Source organism: Coffea arabica, chromosome 3e (genome assembly GCF_036785885.1).
Source record: "Coffea arabica cultivar ET-39 chromosome 3e, Coffea Arabica ET-39 HiFi, whole genome shotgun sequence".
Classification (NCBI taxonomy): domain Eukaryota; kingdom Viridiplantae; phylum Streptophyta; class Magnoliopsida; order Gentianales; family Rubiaceae; genus Coffea; species Coffea arabica.
In genome coordinates this window covers 48,106,794-48,118,126 of record NC_092315.1, presented here as the reverse complement: position 1 = coordinate 48,118,126, position 11,333 = coordinate 48,106,794, and the positions used below count along the sequence as shown (strand labels likewise).

Here is an 11,333-nt window from a genome sequence, read left to right as displayed (position 1 = left end):
TCCTGTTCTTTATATAGAATTGATAAGAGAGATACGCTTGAAAATATTCTTCCCATGACGTCATTGCTTGAGTCATCTTATCTTCTTGTGTTTGGTAATCTAAAATTTCATTGGTTATTTGGATTTCTTCTTTATCCAACATTTTCAATAGCCGGGTCCTACTTTTATTGAATTGGATTAAAAATTCCGTAGCAATCATATATATATATATATATATATAACTAATAAAATAAACTACTAAAAGTAGAGAATGTAGGGTAGAACAGAGATAAGGAAATAGTAAGAATATTTCAAAGGTTACAAATGAGACTTATATGCCCTCTATTTATAGGTGAAACAAAGGTACATGTACAAACATGAATATAAATACATGAATTGAGTAGTTCCAAACAACAAGAAGATACATGAATGGACAAATGAACATTGTAGGGTGGATGAATGTTCCGATGTATTTTGGGGAGATAAATGGACATCCACACTTATTACTTTATTAATTTCATAAAACTCCCTCTTAGATATCTATGCCACAAAGAATATGTCTCGTTAAAATCTTATTAGGAAAAAATTCAATGAAAAAATGCCCTATCGAAGAAAAGAGAGTAAACTATTCTTTTGTGTATTAATATTATATATAACTCCCTCTATTATAAACGTTATTTGAGATCGTAATAAAACCCAAATTTGATGTAAAATTAATTGCCAAATAGGGTTTGGTATAGGGCGTGGCCTGACATGCATAAGCCTCTTTTACATGGGACATCCCAAAGAGGATCTTATCTTCACTCCATCGCAGCCTTTTCTACAAATAAGAAGGCCCAATGCAAATTAAGTAGCGCCATTGATTCCGCCTGTAGAGTAAGAACATTGAGCTCGAGTGCAGGTTGCATTGATATATGGGCTTCTGTTGTAGTTCAATCCGAAATGATTTAGGTTTCAACCAATTTGGTTTCCCAAGTGTATGAGAAAAATCGCCTATTTTCTGGAGTTTTATAGAATATACGTAACGATTTGATATATATGAGATAAAAAGATGATTAAGAGATGTATTTACAAAAAACGTAAAATTTTTTGAAAAAAATAGCAATCCAAACAGAGCAACATGTCAGGGATATTAATGCTTAAAATATCTAATTTGATTCTCAAATTTTCTTTTCTTTTCTTTTCTCACTTATAAAGTTTGGAGTCTCTCTTAGATTATTTTTAATAAAAAAAAAGAAAAATTAGTTCCCAACAGCTTCAATTTCGACCAGCTGGGGCATTATTATTTTTTTAAAAAAATTAAGCTTTGAAAAGCAGTCCTAAAAATAAGACAAAATTATTACTTCTCATTACAGTACAAAGTTTTCTTGAATCAGAATCCACTACTAATAGTCAGTCAATCTTACTTTAGAACACCAGAAAAGTCCATACCCTTTTGAACAAATTTTTGGGAACGCAATTGGATGTCTGGCATTGACAAGTCTGTACAAAGACTAAAATCAGCACATTCTTGTGGTTCAAAACATGAAAACTTGGCCAATTGTTAAATACATAGTTATTAAACCCGGCCCGACCCGGCGGTCGAACCGGTCAAACCGGTGAACCGGGCATGAGACCGGGCTGGGTTTCAAATTGGATCGTTTAAGCAGTCAAACCGTTGATTAGTCAACGGATCGGCGGTTCGACCGGACTAAACCGGAAACCCGGCCGATTTTGTCTAAGAACCAGGTTTCATATAAAAAATTTTATGCTTATGCCGAGAGTCGAACCACAGAGAAACAACGACGCAACCGCTAGGCTACTTCACGAGATGGTGATAAGTATGCTTACTTATACTATATAAACATTTTCAATTTTATCTTTCTTTTTCATTTCTCTAAAACAAATTTATTTGGAATCTTTTAATAAAAATTTATGACCCCCAAACTTATGAAATGGACTTCAAAAATAACATATTACATAATTCATTTTAAAAACATATATTATTTTTAATAATTTTTTGCACTTAAAATTTATAAATAAGTTAGATAATTACACAAAACATAGATAAAATTTTATACTTGAAATTTGGTGTATTACTAAATAAGTTTATATTTTATTGATTCTTATATGAATTAATTTTTTTATAGCAAATTAAATTATATGAGCATTTGCTATGACATTATTTATTATAATTTATGTCATATATCCTATATCAACATTTATAATATATAATATTTAAATATATGTAATGACCCACTGGTTCAACCACTCACCCACCGGTTGAACCAGTGACCCGTTGACCCACCTCCTTCGCCGGTCTCCCCTCCGGGCCGAGTTTAATAACTATGGTTAAATATAAGGTCGGAAGTAAATTTAGCAGACTGCCAATTGCTGCGCTACTAGTCATCTTGTTTGACAAAGCAACAAAATGATTGGAAATCTTTGAAAACCTTCTACATTTATTTATCTCAAGCTCGGGAAAGGTATTACAACTACATATATGACTTTTTATTGTGTGTAATAATAGTGCATTTATGGTGGCAATGAAAAATAGAACAATCTATTTCTGCCACAAGATTTAGCACCCCTCAAATACTATTCAAACTTATAAGAGTTGAATTGCAACCTTTTAACTCATGTACTCGAAACCACAACACGAAACTTAATGATTGCTAGAGGACCAATAGTAAATGAATCTAATTCGTTTAGGGAAACAAGGCATGAAAAAATCCTTAGTGTTTAGTAGTAATAAAATCTTGGGTGCTACTAAAGAAATCTTTGATGAAGAAATAAACATAAAAATAAAAAAAGAAATTATATTTCCACCAAAAGTTCTAAAAGTTTTACCCGAATTTAGAACCTGAAAGAGTTTATTCTCTCTCTTCCATACGGAGGATTCACGAATTTATGAGCGTTTTTTTCCTCAGCTTTACTTATCTGTTTGGATTAGCTGTTTTTTGGGGTGTTTTTGAAAAATTTTGCTGTAGTAGAGTTTTTAAATTATATTTTGGAATATTTTGGGATATTTAAGAGTAGAAGAGTTTTTAGAATATATTTTGAGATATTTTTTTTAAAATTTTAAACTAATTTTTAGATTACTTTTTAAAAATTGAAATTATATTTGAAAAACTAGTTTTTGAAAAACACTCCCATCCAAACTATTTTTTTGAACGAAATGTCATGATATTATATATATAATTATTTTCAGTTGTAGGATCATTTTGTACAACCTGTGAATTTGTTAATACATTTTACCTATTACCAAACAAATTCCACCTTATGCTTTTGCTCTCTAATTACTCTTATTTTTTCCTTTTTCTCTTCTTTGAATTTTTCAATCTTTTATCTCCATCAACTCACATCATTTCACACATTCATGCTCATTTTCTCCCTCTATTTGAACAGAAGACTTGTGCTTCAAACTTCTACCAAATACTCTCAATATTTGCCCCACTAAGGAAATAGAGCGTCTCCACAAACACTGCGACTCCAACCAGAGCAATAATTTTCAGCAGTGGCAGCAGAGGCTGAGGTAGTGAGGAACAAGCAAGTGCTGTTGAAAGGCTATGTGATTGCTGTCCGATTTCATTATCAGCACAGAAAATACCATAAGCTTGAAAGTCCCAGAAAACTCGAAAGGGGTTTTGCTTAAGAATCTCTACTTGTCATGTGACCCTTACTTTAGAGCTCTCATGATAAAGCCTGATCATTCTATTGAAACCCCTTTTCCTGCTTTCACTCCTGGATTGGTATGTTTGCATTACTCAGTATAGTATTACTATTAGTTATTTCCCTAACTATTCTTATTTTCCATGCCTATACTCAATTGATAATTCAAATTGTAAGGACTAATGAACAGTGAACAAGTTTTAGTTTTCACTATTGATTTATGATCATTTATGAACACTGGAAAAGTTTTAGTTTCAAGACTTGAGCTAACGAGATGGTGATGTTTGCAGCCCCTATACGGTTACGGGGTAGCTAAAGTTTTGGATTCAGAGCATCAAAACTTCAAGAAAGGTGACCTTGTTTGGGGAACGACTGGATGGGAGGAGTACACTCTCATAACACAGAGGAGTACACTCTCAGAACTCAAACTAATTCTCTGTTCAAGGTCGAAAGCACAAGCGTACCTCTTTCCTACTACGTGAGAATTCTTGGTAATTAAATTCCCTACTTGATTCAGGAAAAAAAATTTTGTAGTGAAATTTTTTTCCGGTAGAAAAATTGTACTAGTTAATTTGGTATCTGCAGGAATATGTTTCTACAATATTTATCACTTTTACTACTTGGCATTGAAAATGTAACAACATTAGCTTTTTAATGTATTTTAAAGGTCTGGCTGGTATTACTGCCTATGGAGGATATTTTGACGATTGTCACCCCAAGAAAGGAGAAAAAGTATTTGTATAAGCAGCAGCAGGTACAGTTGGTCAGCTTGTCGGGCAATTTGCAAAATTGACAGGTTGCTATGTTGTTGGAAGTGCTGGAAGCAAAGAAAAGGTGATATTCTAGCCTTGTCCAAGTGTTTGCTGATCTGAAATTTTATGTGGAAGTAGTTTTTCGTGATGGAAAATTTGTAGGAAAGCTATTGATACGAAATATGGGCCGCTATGGGCCATGTTTTAGGCTGCAAGAGATTGAATCTTTTAGTAATAGTTAGTAGTTTATTTTCTAGATTTCTATTTTATTTGCTAGGAATAAATTCGATCCAAGACCTCATGTTGAGTTGGATCCGATTTATAGAGTCTAGGCTCACTAAAACTTAAGTTGGTTAATTAGCTTTTATTGGGTTATGTTGGGCCAGCTTAAAGCCTTCATTGGATCGATTATAAGCTAACCATTAGATAGTGGATTTGAGTAGTGGAATCGGGCCAAAGGCCTAGCCTAGCCGAGTTAGGATTTTTAAGTCACTTTAGGTTTTCAAGTTGTATGCCTATATATAGCCAAGGCAAGAGACCTTCATAGTTAGTTTTGGATGATTAATAAAATTACATTGAGAGTTCTCTCAAAGCTTCGTTGAAGCACCTTGAATATCTTAGATTTATATCTTAGGTATTCAATTGACTTATCAATCTAGGACCGCGCTAGATTGTGGCGTCTTCTACAAGTACCGAGGTTCGTTGACCACGTGATCAACGGGTTTAGGTGATCCGCTGCGTTCGTCGTCTTCAACGTGAGACTCTACCTTCTAGATCCAAGCCTTTCTGTACGGGTTGCATCACACGGTTGGTGCCGTTCGTATCAGCTGGCATCAGAGCTAGTTGAAGGTATCACGTATATCCCTTAATTCTTGTCTTTGTGTCGTTTGTTTCTCCTTCTTTTCGTGTCGTTTGTTCCATTGTTGTCTCAACCTGTCCGCTTAAATTCGAATCTGTTTGAGTCAAGAATTCTGTCCAAGTGTCTCTAATCTGTCCAAGCTTTGTCGCTTTTGTTTTTGTCTTGTTTTGGAGTCGAAATTTCTATTTTGTTGCTCTCCTATTTGCGTTGTTGTTCTTTCTTGCGCTGTGTCAGATTTGGTTCGTGTTTGACTTTAATCTGTCCGCATAAGTTTGATGTAGTTTGTCGCGGTTGAGAGTCAAATTTTCTGTCCAAAAGCGGCTACAATCTGTTTAGGTCAGTCCGCAATTGTTTCCTCTTGGCCTTGCGTTGAAAATTTCTGTTTTGCGTCTCTCTTTTGTTGGCTTGTGTCAGATCTGCCCATCGTGCGTGTTGTGTTGTGTGTGGCTGCCACAACTTGTGGTTTGTCCGTGAGGGTCATTAGGGTTTCCTATGTTTTGCTTGAGTCAAAAAAAAAAAAAAACAAGGAAGTAGCGCCTGCCGTACCTATCCTTGCCGCCCAGACTTTGTTTCCTTGCAACTCGTGATTTGTGGACTGTTGGGGGGTTTGTAAACCGTAGTTGGGAAGCTAAACCATAGGTCTTGTGTTTTGGGAGACAACCCCAGGAGTGAGGAGAAAATTGGCAAGTGCGTGGCCTGTTTGGATTTCCCTTGGCCGAATCAAGAGCCGAATCCCTTAGCTGAATCTGATTTGCTGAATCTGATGGTTTTGTTTCCTTCCTTGGTCAGCCATAACACAAATTGGTAGTTGGTGTGAACGGCAATTGCATGAAATCTGATTGGCCTCCTTTGTCGTGCAAGAAACCTGAGTTGTTTCCTTGTCTCCATTGTTGTCTGTCCAGTTTTTGTTCCCTTGCAATCCGTGAGTTGTGGGCTGGTTTGGAGGCATCGACACCATCTTGATAATCTTGAGTTGGATATAGCCATTGCATGAAATCTGATTGGCTTCCTTTGTCACGCATGAAAACTGAATTCCTTTCCTTTGTCGGCCATCCTCAATTAGTTGCGGTCAGCCAAGTCCCAAGCTAAGACAACTCTAGCCGGCCATTCTCTCACTTTGTTGCTTAAAAAAAAAAAAAAAAAAAGCAAACAGAGTGTTGTTCGGCCAAGCCAAAAGAAAAAAAAAACCAGATTTATTGCCAACCATTCGAAGTGTTACATAGTGGTCCGAATTCTTTCAAAAAACAAAAAAAAAAAAAAAAAAAAGAACACAACATCTAAAAGTTTGACCCACTACTTCTTCGAATACTTGAACACTTCGAGCCTTGGGAACTTGTTTCATTTTCCTTTCCAAAAAAAAAAGTTTCTTTTATTCTCTTGCGGTGGTGAAGGGTTTCCTTGGTTTTGGTGTGACTCTTGTGGGAACATCTTGGGTAACCCGTTGGGGGGGAGCCTGAGAAGGGTTAGTTGCACCATTTTGGTTGTCCATAATTTGTTATTCTTGTCTTGATCATAGCCAAATTGCCAAATTGCCTTGACCAGAAGTTACGAGTTTGTTTGCGGCTTGTAGGGTTAAAGTGCACGGCTATTAGGGTATTTAATAGCCTAGGCCAGCCGTGCCTTTGATTGGTTTCCAAAACCAAATTGGTTTCCTAACCTTGAGGTTTCCTAATTGTGAAAGTGTCCAAATTCAGTCTCCTACACTTTCTCCTAAATTTTCTCACCCTCTCCTACATTTTAGCCTTTCCTTTTCCTACATTTTAGGAATTTCCTTACCCTTTTCCCCTTTCCCTTTTTTTCGGTCAATTTCCCTCCGATTTAGGTAGTAGATCGCTACCCCTTTCTTTCCTCATTCGAACCTACTAACAAGCAAGGCAGCTTGCGGTTCTAAAAAAAAAACAAAAAAAAAGGAAAAAAAAAAGAGAGAAGTGTATTTTTTTTTTAGGTTGCGTCATTTTCTTCAATTCCTTTATGTGTCTTAGTCTTTTGTGTTTCCTTTCATTGGAGTCGTGCCATTTCATTGTCCCTCGCGTCAATCATTCCATTATTCTCTATTCCATTGAGGATTGTCACATTCTCGTGCTCCAAAATTGGAAGTTCATTGTTTGCCTGGGAGGAGTTCTAATTTCTTCAAGGTAAGCTATCAAGAGGGCTTGAGAGCATTGGTGAGATTCTTAGAGTACTCTTTGAGTAACATACACGAGAGCTGAGCGAAAACACGTAAGGGAGCGAGTGAGGACTGTTCTACTAATGTTTGTTGAGTTTTACAGGTAATAAAAGTATGAGACAAACGAATGTTCAACTGGAGCTTCACCATCTTGTGCCTAAAGGAGTAAATACTGTGGCATTGCGTGAAATAACTGAGCAATTGGAAATCATTGAAGCTCAAAAAAATGATTGGTTTTATACACGTTGCCACATCAAGGATAAAGTTTGCAGCTTAGTCATTGATAAGGGTTGTGAAGTTAACCTCGCAAGTACTGTCTTGGTTGAGAAATTGAATCTTCCAACCATTGATCATCTTCGACCTTACAAGTTGCAGAGTGATAGTGGTGATATTTGGATTACTAAGCACACACTTGTTCCTTTTCGTATTGGCCCATATGTGGATGAGGTGTTGTGTGATGTAGTTCCCATTCAAGTGACACATGTGTTGTTGGGACAATGGTGGATGTTTAATCGAGAAGTCAAATATGATGGATATACTAATAAGTATTCCTTCACATTTAATTGCCGTCGTACCAGGCTTGTGTCGCTTAATTCTAAGCAACTTTGTATTGATCTAGCATACATGAAGAGTGAGCATGAGCGTTATAGTATGAAGAAAGAGCTAGATGAGGGAATTGTGACTGAAGAGGTAAAATTCGAGGGAGTTGAAAAGGAGAACGAGGTTGAGAATAATGAGGGGAAAAAGTCAGGTACTGAGCATGAGAAAGAGATTAAAAATTCTGAGAGTAAGCTGATTGTGAGAAAGGATGTGAGGTCATATGTTTTTTCTAACAATCTTACCTCTACTTTGTTTAGTGTTTCTACTTTTATGCAGGTTAAGCAAGGAAAAAGTGAGTTGATCTTGGCATGTTCTATGCCTAAATCCATTGGTGAATATCAAACTTTTCATGGAGTTTGCACCTTAGGTGTTGTATCTCTTTGTTCTCCATTGATGTTCAACGTCAACCATGAGCCTGATTTGCTTGTTGGGAGGAATAATGAAGTTTCAAAGGGAGTTTCTACACTTGAAACTTGTTATAAATTTCCTTCTTATTTTGTTGGTGATAATTCTTTCCTCATTGGTCCAAATTCTGACTCCTTGCAACCTGGTTTTATTCTTCAATTTGAGGGTTCAAAAGCTGCCTATCTCGATCTTGCTCCATTTGTGCAAGATAGGCCATACCAACAACAACTTGCAATGAATTTTGTAACTTTGCACAATCATGTCCGAGACTTTTCTAACCTGATTGAGCATCACTATGAAGATCCTTATCTTGTGAATGTGAATGGTAAGCTGTCAAGTGATTTTATACCTACAAATGCTAATTGTGTGATTTATTGTGTAGGTCCAAATTCGACCATTCATGACACAAGACTGATTAAAGAGCTTTGGAGTGGTTGGAGTAAAGCCTTGAGTTTCCCATGGTGGATTGTGAGCATTTTCAAGCTGATCAAGAGACATGTGCACCGAATTACAATAATCATGACGTATGCAAGTATCCTTCATTCTAAGAGAGCCAATATGTGGAGATTTGAGGAGTCATACTGCCAACTCTTGTGGTACCATTCATTTCCAAACACGATTTGAGGACAAATCTTTTTTCAAGAGGAGGGGAATGATACGAAATATGGGCCGCTATGGGCCATGTTTTAGGCTGCAAGAGATTGAATCTTTTAGTAATAGTTAGTAGTTTATTTTCTAGATTTCTATTTTATTTGCTAGGAATAAATTCGGTCCAAGACCTCATGTTGAGTTGGATCCGATTTATAGAGTCTAGGCTCACTATAACTTAAATTGGTTAATTAGCTTTTATTGGGTTATGTTGGGCCAGCTTAAAGCCTTCATTGGATCGATTATAAGCTGACCATTAGATAGTGGATTTGAGTAGTGGAATCGGGCCAAAGGCCTAGCCTAGCCGAGTTAGGGTTTTCAAGTCACTTTAGGTTTTCAAGTTGTATGCCTACATATAGCCAAGGCAAAAGACCTTCATAGTTAGTTTTGGATGATTAATAAAATTACATTGAGAGTTCTCTCAAAGCTTCGTTGAAGCACCTTGAATATCTTAGATTTATATCTTAGGTATTCAATTGACTTATCAATCTAGGACCGCGCTAGATTGTGGCGTCTTCTACAAGTACCGAGGTTCGTTGACCACGTGATCAACGGGTTTAGGTGATCCGCTGCGTTCGTCGTCTTCAACGTGAGACTCTACCTTCTAGATCCAAGCCTTTCTGTACAGGTTGCATCACACGATTGGTGCCGTTCGTATCAGCTATGAACTACATGTCAAACAATTAAATTCTAATAGGGATGTACATTTCTTTGTGCTACAAGGTTGATCTTTTGAAGAACAAGTTCGGATTCGATGATGCTTTCAATTATAAGGAAGAGGATGACCTCGATGCTGCTCTGAAAAGGTCAGGTTTTCATCTCCTTTAAAAACTACGACCTAAAAATGAAGATAATATCTAGTACGTATTAGTAAATAATCACCATTTTTTTTCTTGGCATAGGTATTTCCCCGTGGGAATTGATATATACTTTGAAAATGTTGGGGGGAAGATGCTGGACGCAGTGCTCCAGAATATGAACATGAACGGTCGAATTTCTGTTTGTGGAATGATATCACAATACAATCTTGAAAAGCCTGAAGGAGTACACAATTTGATGTGGCTCTTTTACAAGCAAATTACCATGCGAGGTTTTTCAAATTTCGAATTCTATCACCTCTTCCCAAAGTTTGCTGAATTTGTGTTGCCTCATATCCAAGAAAACAGGCTAATCTATGTTGAAGATATTGCTGAAGGCCTCGGGAGTGGCCTTGCTGCCCTTGTAGGTCTCTTTAGGGGTCGCAATGTTGGGAAACAACTTGTCTTGGTTGCTCGAGAGTGATTCATATCCAGTTTCAGCAATTTCTTCAGCTCATTGTTGTGGTTTTTGATAATATGATAATCTCATGAACTGGGAATTTTGTTGTAAAATTCAAAGCCTGAATTACAAATTTTAGTATCAATAAAAGGATTTTTAAGGTTTTAATGTAACAATAGTGAGTGAATTTGGTCCCTTGAGTTGGCCAAGATACTAGAGTTGGTGTCATACCTTCCTGTTAATTCAGATTCAAACTTTTCTTGGGACATCCGTCTGTTGCACAGGACTTGCCTAATGCGTCTTATTTCTCCATGTGTTTGAAGGGTCATTGCACGAGACGGGGTTTACTTAGTGCACACTTTCAAATAGCGGCTATAGTTCCCTTGTCAACAAAAATAGTGAGTGAATTTGGTGTCTGTTAAAGTTCCATATTGAGGCTTTTAAGTTGTCGTGGTTCTTTGTGTTCTAGCACTCTTGAATCAATTGCTTATTGCCCGATAGAAAGTCCAAGGTCAAGGCCAAAACCCAAAAAATCACAAAGAATACAATAATATCTTTATTATGTCATGAATTTATATAAGCTGTGTACGTAACAAAATAGGGAAAAGAGTCCCAATGGCCCTCCAACTCTTTCTCAGGTAAAGTTTTAACCCTCCAACAATTAACCGTAAAGGTTTGGCCCTCGATCTAATAAAATAGCATATTTGTGGCCCTTCTGTCAAATCCAGTTGTTAAAATTGACAGGAAACATCATCTCGTGAGACGCGCGACCAAATATCAAGGGTATTATAGTCTCTAAAGAAGAACACAAATTCTGCCAAATTGCTACTTACTCGGAAACTCCTGGGATGGCATATATCTTGCCCAACCTCTCCCCGACAATCATCCAATCCAAGGAAAAATCACTCCACTCCTCCTCCTCTCCTCCACCACCTCCTCATTCTCATCTGCGTCTACCCCCACCGTCTCCTAGGCAGACTTCCTCTCTTTCTGTTCCTACCAGGCAGCAGCAGCA

At 37.0% G+C, this 11,333-nt stretch overlaps 1 pseudogene; it reads left to right on the top strand.

Moving 5' to 3' along the window:
- Nucleotides 1–1,732: 1,732 nt before the first annotated feature.
- On the top strand, nucleotides 1,733–10,342 carry LOC140038588 (2-alkenal reductase (NADP(+)-dependent)-like; annotated as a pseudogene).
- Nucleotides 10,343–11,333: the final 991 nt, after the last annotated feature.